The sequence below is a fragment of the Emydura macquarii genome, unplaced genomic scaffold (assembly GCF_026122565.2).
Source record: "Emydura macquarii macquarii isolate MOO-44397 ecotype Brisbane River unplaced genomic scaffold, CSIRO-AGI_Emac_v2 contig_2531, whole genome shotgun sequence".
NCBI lineage: Eukaryota > Metazoa > Chordata > Testudines > Chelidae > Emydura > Emydura macquarii.
This window is the reverse complement of record NW_027132668.1, coordinates 1,605,707-1,617,828: the sequence shown is the minus strand read 5'-3', so window position 1 is coordinate 1,617,828 and position 12,122 is coordinate 1,605,707. Positions and strand designations below refer to the sequence as shown.

The window sequence follows — 12,122 nt, the reverse complement described above, 5'->3', positions numbered from 1 at the left end:
CTGATCAAATGGCAAGTTTTAATGTGGTTCTATAAGGAAAACGGCTTTCCATAATTATTGCATCTCTGATTCCAGATCAAATGTGCTCAGTTTTACAGGTCAAAAGATATCTGTTTTTTCCGCTAACTGCCAGCTCATCCTGGCAACCCAATGCCTTCAAGAGGTTTGCACAGGTATAATATATTTGAATTTAGTGAACAGTTCTGATGACACACAAAAAGGAACAGAATCCAGCTCACACTCTCTCGGCTGCGTTGACTCTGCAAGCTTAACAGTAGTAAAGAGTAGTAAAATATCATTTTAGTCACTAAGGCCAATAGGCTAGACTCAGTAGATTGGTCGCCTGCAGGTGCATTCTCAGAGAGGTGGTGACATTTTTAAATCACTTTTCTGACTAGAACCGTATTTTAAGAGTATCTGTGCAGTTACAACCCTTTTCATTTAATTTGTCTTCTCTTACTCAAGTCAGAGTAAGACTAAAACCCACTTATTTGTGCTACTACACAAATATTCGCCAACAAGTCAAGGAGTTTCCAAGACAAGTGATTCTAACACAATTCTACAGAATGTTTCCAAATGGAGACACTTTTCCTTACTGCAACAAAGTAACAAAACACTACCCAGAGCATGTGCAGACTTTTGCTTCCCTCCCTCCTCCATTCTTCAATTCAAATTTTTTTTAAAAGCTACAGATGAGAACCCTAAAGCATTACTCCACGCATTAGTTTCCCCTTCTATCTATAAAATAAGGATTTTGAGGAACATAACAGCAGAGGAGGCACTCCAAGACAACCACCAGAATACCCTCGTTGGAACAAGGAAGAACGGGCACCTTGATCTATAACTAAAATTCCTGTGGTCTATGAATAGTCATTGCGCTTCTCCAGCTTCCACTGCGTTCTTTCCAGGAGACGAACGAGAGCTGCCAGTACATTCCATTTGACAGAAGACACCTCCACAACTTGACAACTTTAACCAGCAAGAAGTTTGGTCAATAACTAATATATTGTTGTTTCTATTATTAAATCAGGGCACTCTTTCATTACCTCACAGGAAATCTAAGGAAGGACAGCTTTACTCTCAGACTCTGATTTACTGACTTTCTGCCTTAAGCCAATAGGTTTGAAACCCATAAAAAAAGTACTTCATTCACATGAGCTCTCTGTAACTAAATACAAATAAAATTAGATCAATATTAAAGATTTTATTCCCTACCATATAAAATACCCAAAAAGGTCAAGAAATTCTTTCCCCTCCCCATTTTTAATATTCAAGTTATTTAGCAACTCCAACTTGTTTTAAATGATTGGAAATATTTTCTTCCGAATTCACTTGTCATCACTGTAGAGTTTAACCCATAGAATGCACACAGAATGCTTGTACATTTCAGTCTCTGCAGTCTCCAAGGTTTAATAAAATCACTTTGATTTTTAATCTTTTGGAGGGGGAGGGGATATGTGCCTTTTCCATCACTTATATTAAATAAGGTTGTCATTAATTCATTATTCAAAGCATTCCAGTGATCTGTAATAGATGAAGGGGGAAAAGCTGGATCATAGCTATTAATAGACTGCCATTCTTTCCTCCCCCCACAAGACTACACCAGAAACACATGGGAAGGTGATAATTTAAACAAGAATAATGGAAACATGCCAGCTCTGCTTGGTGAAATGTAAAGAACCTACACACTGCAAGGAATCTTACAAACATTTATCTGACTTTCTAGTGTGTGTATGATACATAAAATATGACAATTATTTTAAACCCCATTGCTTAAATAAAGAAAGGATTTTTACAGATGAGGCTTCCCAACAGCCCTGTGTGTGCATTTTGTGATACAGGACCAGTAACTGAATCCTCTGTAATATCTAGGCATAACTGGTAAATTAAGAATAAGTGGCAATTAATAAAATCCAGAAATATTTGCATTTTGGTTTAACATGCATGATTAATTGAATGTGTTCTTAAACTGTTTTTGGTTTTTAAGCCACCAATGTCTCACGCAATAAAATTCCCTTGGAACGATCATCATTAAGAGATACTGGTCTGGACTGCACAGGTATACCAATTTTTAGAATGATCAATATAACTATTTACCCACAATAAGCAAGGGGTAAGGGAAATGATCCAAGATATTTTTTTAAAACCACTCTCTGAAAAAAGGTTTAGTCAACTACTGCAGGGGAGAAGGGTGGAACACAGTTGTATCCAGGCAGTTAGATTCAGCATTGCCTTTAGACACAGACCACATAAACAGTGTCTAAGGCAGCATCTCTAAAGAAGGCACACAGAAACTAGGTATTTAATGTAAACAAAATGTAAATATTGAGAAGGTGGGCCAGTAGTAAAAGAAACATCCTGTCCAATCACCACTCCAACATCAGCTTTTAGCCCCCCTAGAGCTGCCTACAGAGCAGATGGAGCCCACAGCTGCAGATTCCCCTGATTTGGGGATCCAGTAAATATCACAGCTGATTTCAGTTATCATTTAAAGGGGAATGATGGTCTTGTGATTAAAGCATAGGGCCGGAAGTTAGGTGATCTGGATACCAGCTTTTCCTCACACTTCCTGTGTGGTCTCAGGCAAGTTACTTAATGTCAGTGCCTCAGTTTCCCATAGTCTCATTCTACAGAGAAACACTTTGAACATGAAAGGGGATACACAAAAAGACTCCATTTCATTCTAGATTTATAATGGGCATGACCACCCAAGTGATTGTTCAAATGGCTTTAAGAAACAAAGGGATTCAGGAAAGCCCATTGTGGTTGCCAGAGGGGTGTGAAATGTACTGTTTTGTTCTGGTTTTTTAGTGACGTTAATTAGTAGAAAGTACACTCAGTTTTACAGCAGATTGGAATTTAAAAATAAGATTCATAGCCAGATAAAATTATATCAGTTTGACTTTGGGCTAAAGGAAAGTGTGCACTAATACAGCTGACAATCAAAAGCCTGTTTCAGGGGGGCAGGGTACTAGGCAAGCAGAGTAACTTATCTTTGACAAGATAAACAGATTTGATGTCAGGTATTTAGTCTCAACCCATCTATTTTGGTCATGTTGTGTTTAGGTATTCCTATAGCTCTGTTCTCTAAAAGTAAATAAATATAGCCTCTGTACAAGCACAATTTATCTAAGAGAAAAAGTTTCAAAATCTTATCGCTGTGGACAGAAGAGTGGAGATAGACAGCATGCCTGTTTTTAAACCAAGAGCTCATCTCAACCAGATTCCTCAGAAGTTCTACAAAAATAAAACAATCTATATTTAAATACCAAGTATTAATAAAGGTATGACAACTAAGTCATGTAGAGATGATACTGGCTAAAGAAAAGCAAATTCACTCCTTGGCAAATGCATTCAAAATAGGTCACCTTTATAGGACATGTGGATCAGGAGACCTTCCATTTTACTGACAGGTATTCTATTTGCAAGTATAGACTTCCTCACTTTTAAATTATGAAGATGTGTTCATTCCTAGCACATCTTCTACTCCTTGATGAAGAACATAATGAAGGCAGGAGAAAGGAATTAAGTGCATGGTCCAAGTGCACTTTCAAAAACTTAATGTGAATCCAGTTAAGAAATCAAAAAAGTTGCTAAATAACGGGTGAATATGTCTGTGTGCAGTGCTCACTATACAACCCATTTTCAGTACATCAGACCACTGCAAAGAAACTAATGAAACAGCACTGTCCATTTTCTGGAGAAGCACAAAAAAATGCAATTAAGGCTTGCACTTCGCAGGTACACCCTTTTTTATTCAGACACCAGGGCATCAACTTTCTAGAGAGGTATTTTATGTTATTACCGCAGTATATATCAGCGACAAGATGGTTAAGGGCATGTCAGCATTTCCATTATGCATATAGACCCCTATTTTCAGGCCACTCAGCCACAAGTATTGCCTATTTTGGCAAGCTGATGCAGGACTGACAAGAGGGGCAGAAAACAGCAGGGGACAACTGTACTTAGACCCTGAGTTTAAGGGGGCCCCACAAAACATTTGTAACTTGGGTGAAATGGGCAGGGGTGGCCCCAGCAAACATAATGTACCAGGGCCCCAAATTTCTCTCGATGGGCCTGGACTGATATTATTGTGGGGGAGGAGTGTGTATCTATTTGTTAAACTTTCTGTCAATTTTTATGCTACAGGGTTGCAGAAAAAATATGATTTGGGATACTTTTTTTTTCTGGCCCTGAACAGCATTTTAAAAGCTGATGTATTTTGCAGATATTCCGGTCAGAGCAAGGTTCTCTACTAAAAACACTTGCTAATTGGTTACAGTGCCTGGGAAACATTATTTTAAAGTAACGCTGTCAGTTAGTAGGAGCCAATGATTTAAAGATTAAAGATTAAAAAAAGTTAAGACAAAAATGTTTTGAACTCATGATTTTAGTCTGCATTTAAACAAACTTTTAAACCACTGGTGTTCTAGAGGTTTATTCCCCCAATTATTAAAAAGCAAAAAGTGAAACATACTCTAAAATCAAACTGAAATTAACTACTGAATTTTTAATGTCCAAATCAATATGCAAAAAAATCCCACATTGCACCAACGGTGATACAGCTTTGGCTGTAGCCTTGGCACATCCAAGATGGTGGTGTTACAACCACATGGTTGTAAACTGACAGCATTCTTTTCCACTTCTGAGAGAACAGGTCCCTCAGTCTCACCTCTGCTGCCCTGCTGAATTAGCTGAGCACACAATTAGATCCAACTGCTGCATGTTGTGGATTGGTACAAGGAGTTAAAAAACATTAGCCAATAATTTCCGGTCCATATTTAGGCACCAAGATAAAAGTGATCTGATTTTCAGATGTGTTGAGCACCCCAAATTCCTGCAAAGGCAATGGGAGCTGCTGGCGCACTTAAAAAAAAAAAAAAAAACAGGCCAGGCCACTTTTGGTGGGAGGGAAGGAGATTTGTGACATCAAGGTATCAGTGTATACTCAATTCACATTCAGAGAGTTAACTTGCAATATTAAAAGCAATTAACAATGAACTTTTAGATTCTGCAGAAGCCAATGCCATTTGCCAGGGAAAAATTCCTACTCACATACCACAGTTGATTTGTCCGGCCTGATTTATTTGCCCCCCTCCTAGAGAGGCATCAACTTTAAAATAATTGATTGTGGATTGAGCAGCATTGTGGTCAGTGTAACAGTTTCCCACTCAGGGCAGCTCTTTCCCACAGCAAGAAAGGAGAGAAAAATATTTGTAGAAAATATTAAGATATGACAATAAAGGCTCACAGGAACCTCAAGAGCGCCCAGGTAGTATCTAAAACTACTTTTAATTATTTTTTTCAGTTGATTAGATTTGAAGTTGAGGATGTCCCTTTTTAAACAGTACTAATTGTTTTCTGAATTAGGGGGAATACAATGCTCTAAATGACAACATTTGATTTAAAAAAAAATTAAAAATCTAATGTAGAGTCTGAGTTGCTTCCCAGTCCACCTCCCATTGAAGCCAATAGAACTCCTTCCATTGACTCCCATAGGAGCTGGATTGGGACTCAAATTAATGCTGTAGGTAATCATGTCACCCATATAGTAAAAGTGCGATATCATTCACTTACAGGTGTCAACATCATTCAGAGCAAAGAGGAGGTGAGAAATGATCCTGCAAGAGCTGGAGTTTAGAGGTAGAAATACAAAAAAAAAAAACAACCCCTAACTACCTTCTAGGATAGCAGATCCTAAGAAAACAGGTTATGTCTACACTACAGCCACTGCAACCGTGTCGCTGTAACGCAACAGTGTAAAAGTTTCCTACATCAACAGAAGGGGTTTTTCGTGTCAATTAAGTTACTCCATCTCTCTTAAAGGTGACTGGTAACTAGATCAAAGGAAGAATTCTTCCAGTGACCTAGCTGCATCTACACCAGAGGTTAGGTTGAGCTAACTACAGTGCTCAGGGTACAAAATTTTACACAGTTCTGAGTGACATAGCTAGGTCAATCTAATTTTTAAGTGTAGACCAAGACAGAGTTAAGCAGCTGAAATTGCTATTCAAACTACAAACTTCACTTACAAAACCTCCTAGGAAAAAAAATACTAGACTACATGGGAGAAAAGTCAACCACCCTTCGAGTTTAAGATTTACTCTAAATCAACAAAAGCAAGATAATATGAAAAGGCTGATCACTTCTTCTAATGCAGGATACACAAGAGGGGTCCAGGAGAAGGACATCTACATGAGGATCCCATTCTGGAGATTCCCCTACATCAGTGGTTCTCAACCAGGGGTACGTGCACCCCTGAGGGTATACAGAGATCTTCCAGGGAGTACATCAACTTATCTAGATATTTGCCTAGCTTTACTACAGGCTACATAAAAAGCACTAGTGAAGTCAGTACAAACTAAAATTTCATACAGACAATGACTTGTCGATACTGCTCTGTATAGTATACACTGAAATGTAAGTACAATACGTATATTCCAATAGATTTATTTTATAATTATATGGTAAACATGAGAAAGTAAGCAATGTTTCAGTAATAGTGTGCTGTGACACTTCTGTATTTGTATGTCTGATTTTGTAAGCAAGTTGTGAGGTGAAGCCTGGGGGTACGAAAGACAAATCAGACACCTGAAAGGAATCCAGCAGTCTGGAAAGGTTGAGAGCTACTGCCCTACATTATCCCATCGGGGAGCAGGACTTTCCTCACCATAGCTGCAGAGGGCAGCCTACTGTCCTGGAGTGAGATCCTGTCTGTGTGCACTGATGGCATCCCTCCGCTCCCTGGCAGCAGTCCTCCCTACGGAAAAGGCTCCACACAGAATAATACAGTCTCAGCTGTTCATTATTGTGTCCTTGTAAACACCATGGGGGACTGACAGAGGGCAACCTGTCTGCATAGCCCTCTCCTCTAACCTTGTCCCACTCAGGCCCCCAGACCAGCAGAGGGGCTTCTCTGGACCCTATGGAGAAAGGAGAACAATGCTCTGAAGAAGGCTGTGCATGCCTTCTGCATGGAGGTGGGAGGCAGGGTGGTAAATCACTGCACAAAAGTTCTCCTCCTCCCTACACAAGTCTGAGGGCACGATCCTCCCCAAAGTTAAGAAAATAGCTGCAACAGCATGAGTTGGATACTGAGGAGGGGTCTCCCAACAACAGCTGTTTACACAACAACACAAGAAACATGCTACAAAAACAAGCAGAATGGTCAGAGAAAAGGAAAAGGGCTTAACCAACTTCTACTGAAATCAGTCAGAATATTTCCACTGACTTTTAATGGGATTTGGATCGAGCTATTAATAGTGCATTTCATTACAGTGGCAACTAAAGGCCTCACACAGGGTCAGTGCCCCATTGTGCTAGACACTGTACAAACTATTGTAAGAGACAGTCCTTGCCCCAAGTGCTTGCAATTTGACATAAGACAGGATACAAAAAAGTAGCTTTGACAAACAGACAGATGGACTGGGGGAGGGAGGATGAGAGTAACAGTAAGAGGAACATGTGGTTACCCACAATTAGCAGGTTGCATTTTTTTAATAAAAATAAATATCAGTAATCCCAACTGGCCACCTGCCTAGCTTTTGTATATTTAATTAAAATTATTTTGGGGGTGAAGGATGATCATAAGTTCAGTGATCTTTCTTTTGAAAATGAACTGAGAATACATTTAGCTATAAGAACAGGGATACCAGTTGTCTGCGTCACAGCTACAATTCAGACATCCCTGCTTCCTCCCGAGAAAACCACCACTACCCAATTGAATTCCTCCAGAAAGAAAGAACAAAAAAGAGGGCAGCTCATCCTTAAATAAGTTCCTGAAACCAACTGACCTTCTCCTTGATACTGAACATAGTTTGTCTTTATAGTGAGAAGGCTGGAATTGTATTCATGTTTAACAATATAATTAAAATTCATAATGTCGTCTGTTTACTAGCAGATTAAAAAAAAAAAAAAAAAAATCTATTAGTTAGGAATACAAAGCCCAGAAAAATGAAGCCACCTTTTAAAATAAAACTGCATTAAGCTAAAAATAAAGTATCTTTAATACAGGAAAAATATTTATCTCATTTTTAAACTTATTTTCAAATCACCATTTAAATGATCATATCTAACATCATGTCCTTTTAGGAGCCAGCAGTTAGACGATACGACTCATTTACATTCAGTTTTGGAAGGCTGTGACAGAAATCAACAAAAGAAGCCTTCACTATGAATTAACTCTCACAAGACTCTTAGAAAGAAACACCAGCATGAGTTAAAGATAATTAGGAGTGTCATCCCTAATTCTGAGCTTCCTGGCACTTTTCTGTTATGCCTCAAACCTACCATGGACACTGCTTTCCCCAGTCATTACAGAAATACGAGGTCTCAAAACGTAACATGTGAAGAGAAGTGACACCACATGAACAAAAGCTTTAAGATGTTGATATTAGTTATCTTTTTAAAAAGTATAAAAGAAAATCACCATATGGTACTTATACCTTAATCTCAAATTAACTTTAATTTACAGAATATGTATCTATAATGAATTTGTTTAAGCAGATCTGAAATTAATACATTTCTTAAAGGGCTACTGAATGTCTAATTTAAATAGCCCCCTTTTTGCCCATTTTACCAAGTCATGAAAAAATTATTTGCTAAAAGATTTAAAATATTATCTCAAATGAAACTTGGTGAACCTTTTCATTTTGGGTGAACAAAGTTACCCTTTAATTTAAGGTCTACTACTATTGTGGTGTGGAAAAAAAAGTTAACTAGTGCTCCTGCAACATTTGCAAATGATCCAAAAAAGTCCTAAGACATGTTGCCAAATCAATGACTATAAATTCCAGTTACACTTAAGTGCTCTGATAAAGTTTGTTTCAGTCAAGGACCAGAGGCCACCCTATGTGAAGACTTCATTGTTCTAAAAAAGATAGCCCCAAACCAAACATGATAAGTAACACCATTTTCCTGCTAAATTCCATGCCATTCAGATCATTCCCTGTGAGTGTACTATAATAGTTAAATAAAATGGTATAAACATGAGTAACAAATTCAATAACTCTAAAAACAACTTTTTTCTACTGTTTGTTTATAAAAGAAATTGAAGACTACACAATATAAACTAGGCAAAACATATGGTAAATTTTCTGAATAATCCATCAAATCATTCCAACTCCTTTTTCTGCAAGCAAATATATGCTTGTGGGCAAGTCTGTACATGCCATTTAGCACAAGATCAGTTGATATCAACCTGCTGAAGAGAAATTCATCTCTCAGAATTATAAGAATTCTTTGCTCTCTAAAACTTTCACTCTTTTTAAACAAGAGGCCTAACAGTTTTCTACATCCACAGTGATTCAGAAGCTAACTTCACTCCCTGTATCTCACAAAATTTAACCCTTTTCTTCCTAAACTATAACAAATATTACCCAGAACAGCTGAATTCAGGGATCTATTATTATTCTTTTCATATTTCTGAGCTAATCTACAGAAAAACAACCAACTTGTAGACAAGTTGGACTTGACTTTTCTTTCCTCAGGATATGAAGTTATCTGCTGAGGGACTTATAGCCACAATTTTTTAGACTTTGGGACAAATATCAATAAATTAATCACTCTACACTGAACATACAATAACCCAAGAATTTCCATCTAATTCAGTCACATACAGTCCAGTGAATCTCAGGCACATTTTTTCCCGATTGACCATTGCATCACACGCTTTTCTTAAAGTGCATGGAGGGAACGTGGAGGCATGAGCAAAGCTATGAAGGAAAAAAGAAAAAGGGAGACGCTACTGATTTCAATGACAGCCACTGGGTGCTCAGCATTTCTTAAAATCATGCCAGTTAGGCTCCAATCCCACAATGAGTTCCATGCTGGCAGGCCGCCCTTGTGACTGCACAAAGCTCCACTGAAATTCATGTGGCTCCATGTGGCTGAAGATTCTGACCACAAGCTGCTCATTGCAGGGCTGGAGCTTTATTTAGGCACCTACATAGTGATTTAGGAGCCTAATTTTAGGTACCCGTTTGTTTGTTTTTTTTAAATCTTGGCCCTTTTTTCTTACATGTAAGGAAACATTTTCAAAGAGCTCTGCTGGGGCTGGAAAGGGAAGAAACTGTAACACTGACTATATTCAACAAGTTGATCTGTTTCCCCCCCCACACACACACACACACACAATCTGAAGTGAATTAAGATCCCCAGAAAGACAAATGACCATCAGTATAAGCACTGACGTATATAAGCTAGACAAAGAGACAACAAAATGCACTGTCGTAGTAGTCCCTGCTGTGGTAGTCCCTGCTGTGACAGTAAGCCAGACAACCATATCCTTATAGTCCGGATATACAGTGATGTCAACACAGAAACAAATCAAACTATGTCTGAAAACTTCTAACCATTGTTTGTCAAATGGAAATACAATTTTCAGACATGTGTTACAAACATTTGCAGTTAAACAATAAAAACTGTAAACATACTTGATCAACACATCGCAAGGGTGGTGCTGAGGAAAACAGGGGCACACACGCTTCAATTAATCACTTATCTCCCCAAAAAGTCAAACTTGTTTTTAAAAATCACACACATCTATAGAGGATACCGGATTTCCCCCCCAAAAAATGTAAAGCCAGGGAAAATTAAATACTACTTTAGGACCCAATGTTGCCTTCCCTTCACACCCATAACTCAACTGTGAAGAAACTTAGGATGAGGCCCTTGTTTATAAAAAACAAACCTTATGACACGTGCATGTTTTGGGCAAATGTGGTGTGGTTACACAGGCACACACAAATACACCAGTTACCTGTGCAAGCATAAGCTTACCCAAACATCAATCTGATGTCAGAGGGGTTTCTTCCTATAACAAAGCAGCATTTAAATAACTTCTGAACTGCAGTACCCAATCAGCTTTTCTCAACACAGTTACTGGGGGAAGGGAGAAACATTTTATCACCTTCTCATACAGGAAAAATAATAATACTAGGTATGGTGAAACCAACTCTGATACACAAACTAACAGAGATTTGTCTGTTATCAGTCAGAGTAAAGTGAGTGCCACTTCAACTTAGCATGATTTTGGCCTTGTCTACACTAGTACTTACTCCAGCAAAACTTTTGTCGCCCAGGGGTGTGAAAAAACACCCCCGAGTGACGTGCTTATGATGGCATAAGCGCTTGTGTGGACAGCGCTATGTTGTCAGAAGACACTCTCCCAACCACATAGCTACTGCCTCTCGTTTAGGTGGTTTTATTATGTCGGCAGGAGAGTTCTCTCCTGTGGACATAACACAGTACACAAGTGCTCTTACAGTGGCACAGCTGTACGGATACAGCTGTGCCATTGTAAGTTTTAAGTGTAGACTATCCCTTTCTATTTTTGCAAATTGGAAAACATATTTGCTCAGCTTAGTTTTTAAAATAGGTTGCTAGGAATATTCCATGTGTCAGGCAGTTAACCCAATGCACTAATTAATTCAAAGTATTATCAGGTAAATCAGCTAACAATGTACCAACTGCAATAATTAATAGGGGAATTTAAAGTCATACACACACACACACACACCCTACTTTTTCTTTTAAGGAGGGCTCAGGTGATGCAAGCTTTGTAGGCACAAAGATTACTGAAAAATAATTGTTAAATGGATTAGCCTGAAGACGTCAAAGGTCAGATTCTAATCAATCTTTCTATCTTACTCAGGCCTGTTGAGCCATATGGCTTTCCACCTTTTGCAAACAGAAAGTCAAATTATTTCATTTGACTTTTATAGCAAGGAGACACGTGCTGCCTCTCCATCACTGAGGCTAAAGTTCATTCTCTTAAAACAAACAAATGCATTTTGTTTGCAGAAGATACACCAAAATTGCTTAAATAAGTCATATCCAAATAGAGATATGTAATGGTAGTTTCAAAGTAGGGAATGATGTTCAGTTATTTCCAGTTACTCTCCCCACCCCCAATTCCCTTGCATCTCCACACAAATAATTGAGTTCTTCCATCCTTGATCCATTTATTAAATTGTATGTTTGATCACTATTAATCATACCTGTAACTGCTACTCCTTGCAAAGTCAAGCAACCTTAGATTTGCTTGTTCCACTTACTGAACACTGTATAACACAGACTGGTTTAACACCCACATGGGCAATCTCTTATTTCTCACTATCCTC

The 12,122-nt window shown here is 38.4% G+C and overlaps 1 protein-coding gene across 4 annotated transcripts in view; it reads right to left on the bottom strand.

The window, feature by feature from the left end:
• The window catches only part of MAP4K4 (mitogen-activated protein kinase kinase kinase kinase 4), a 232,675-nt gene that overhangs the window by 218,876 nt on the left and 1,677 nt on the right, over window positions 1-12,122 (bottom strand). The gene's annotated exons all lie outside the window — the stretch shown is intronic.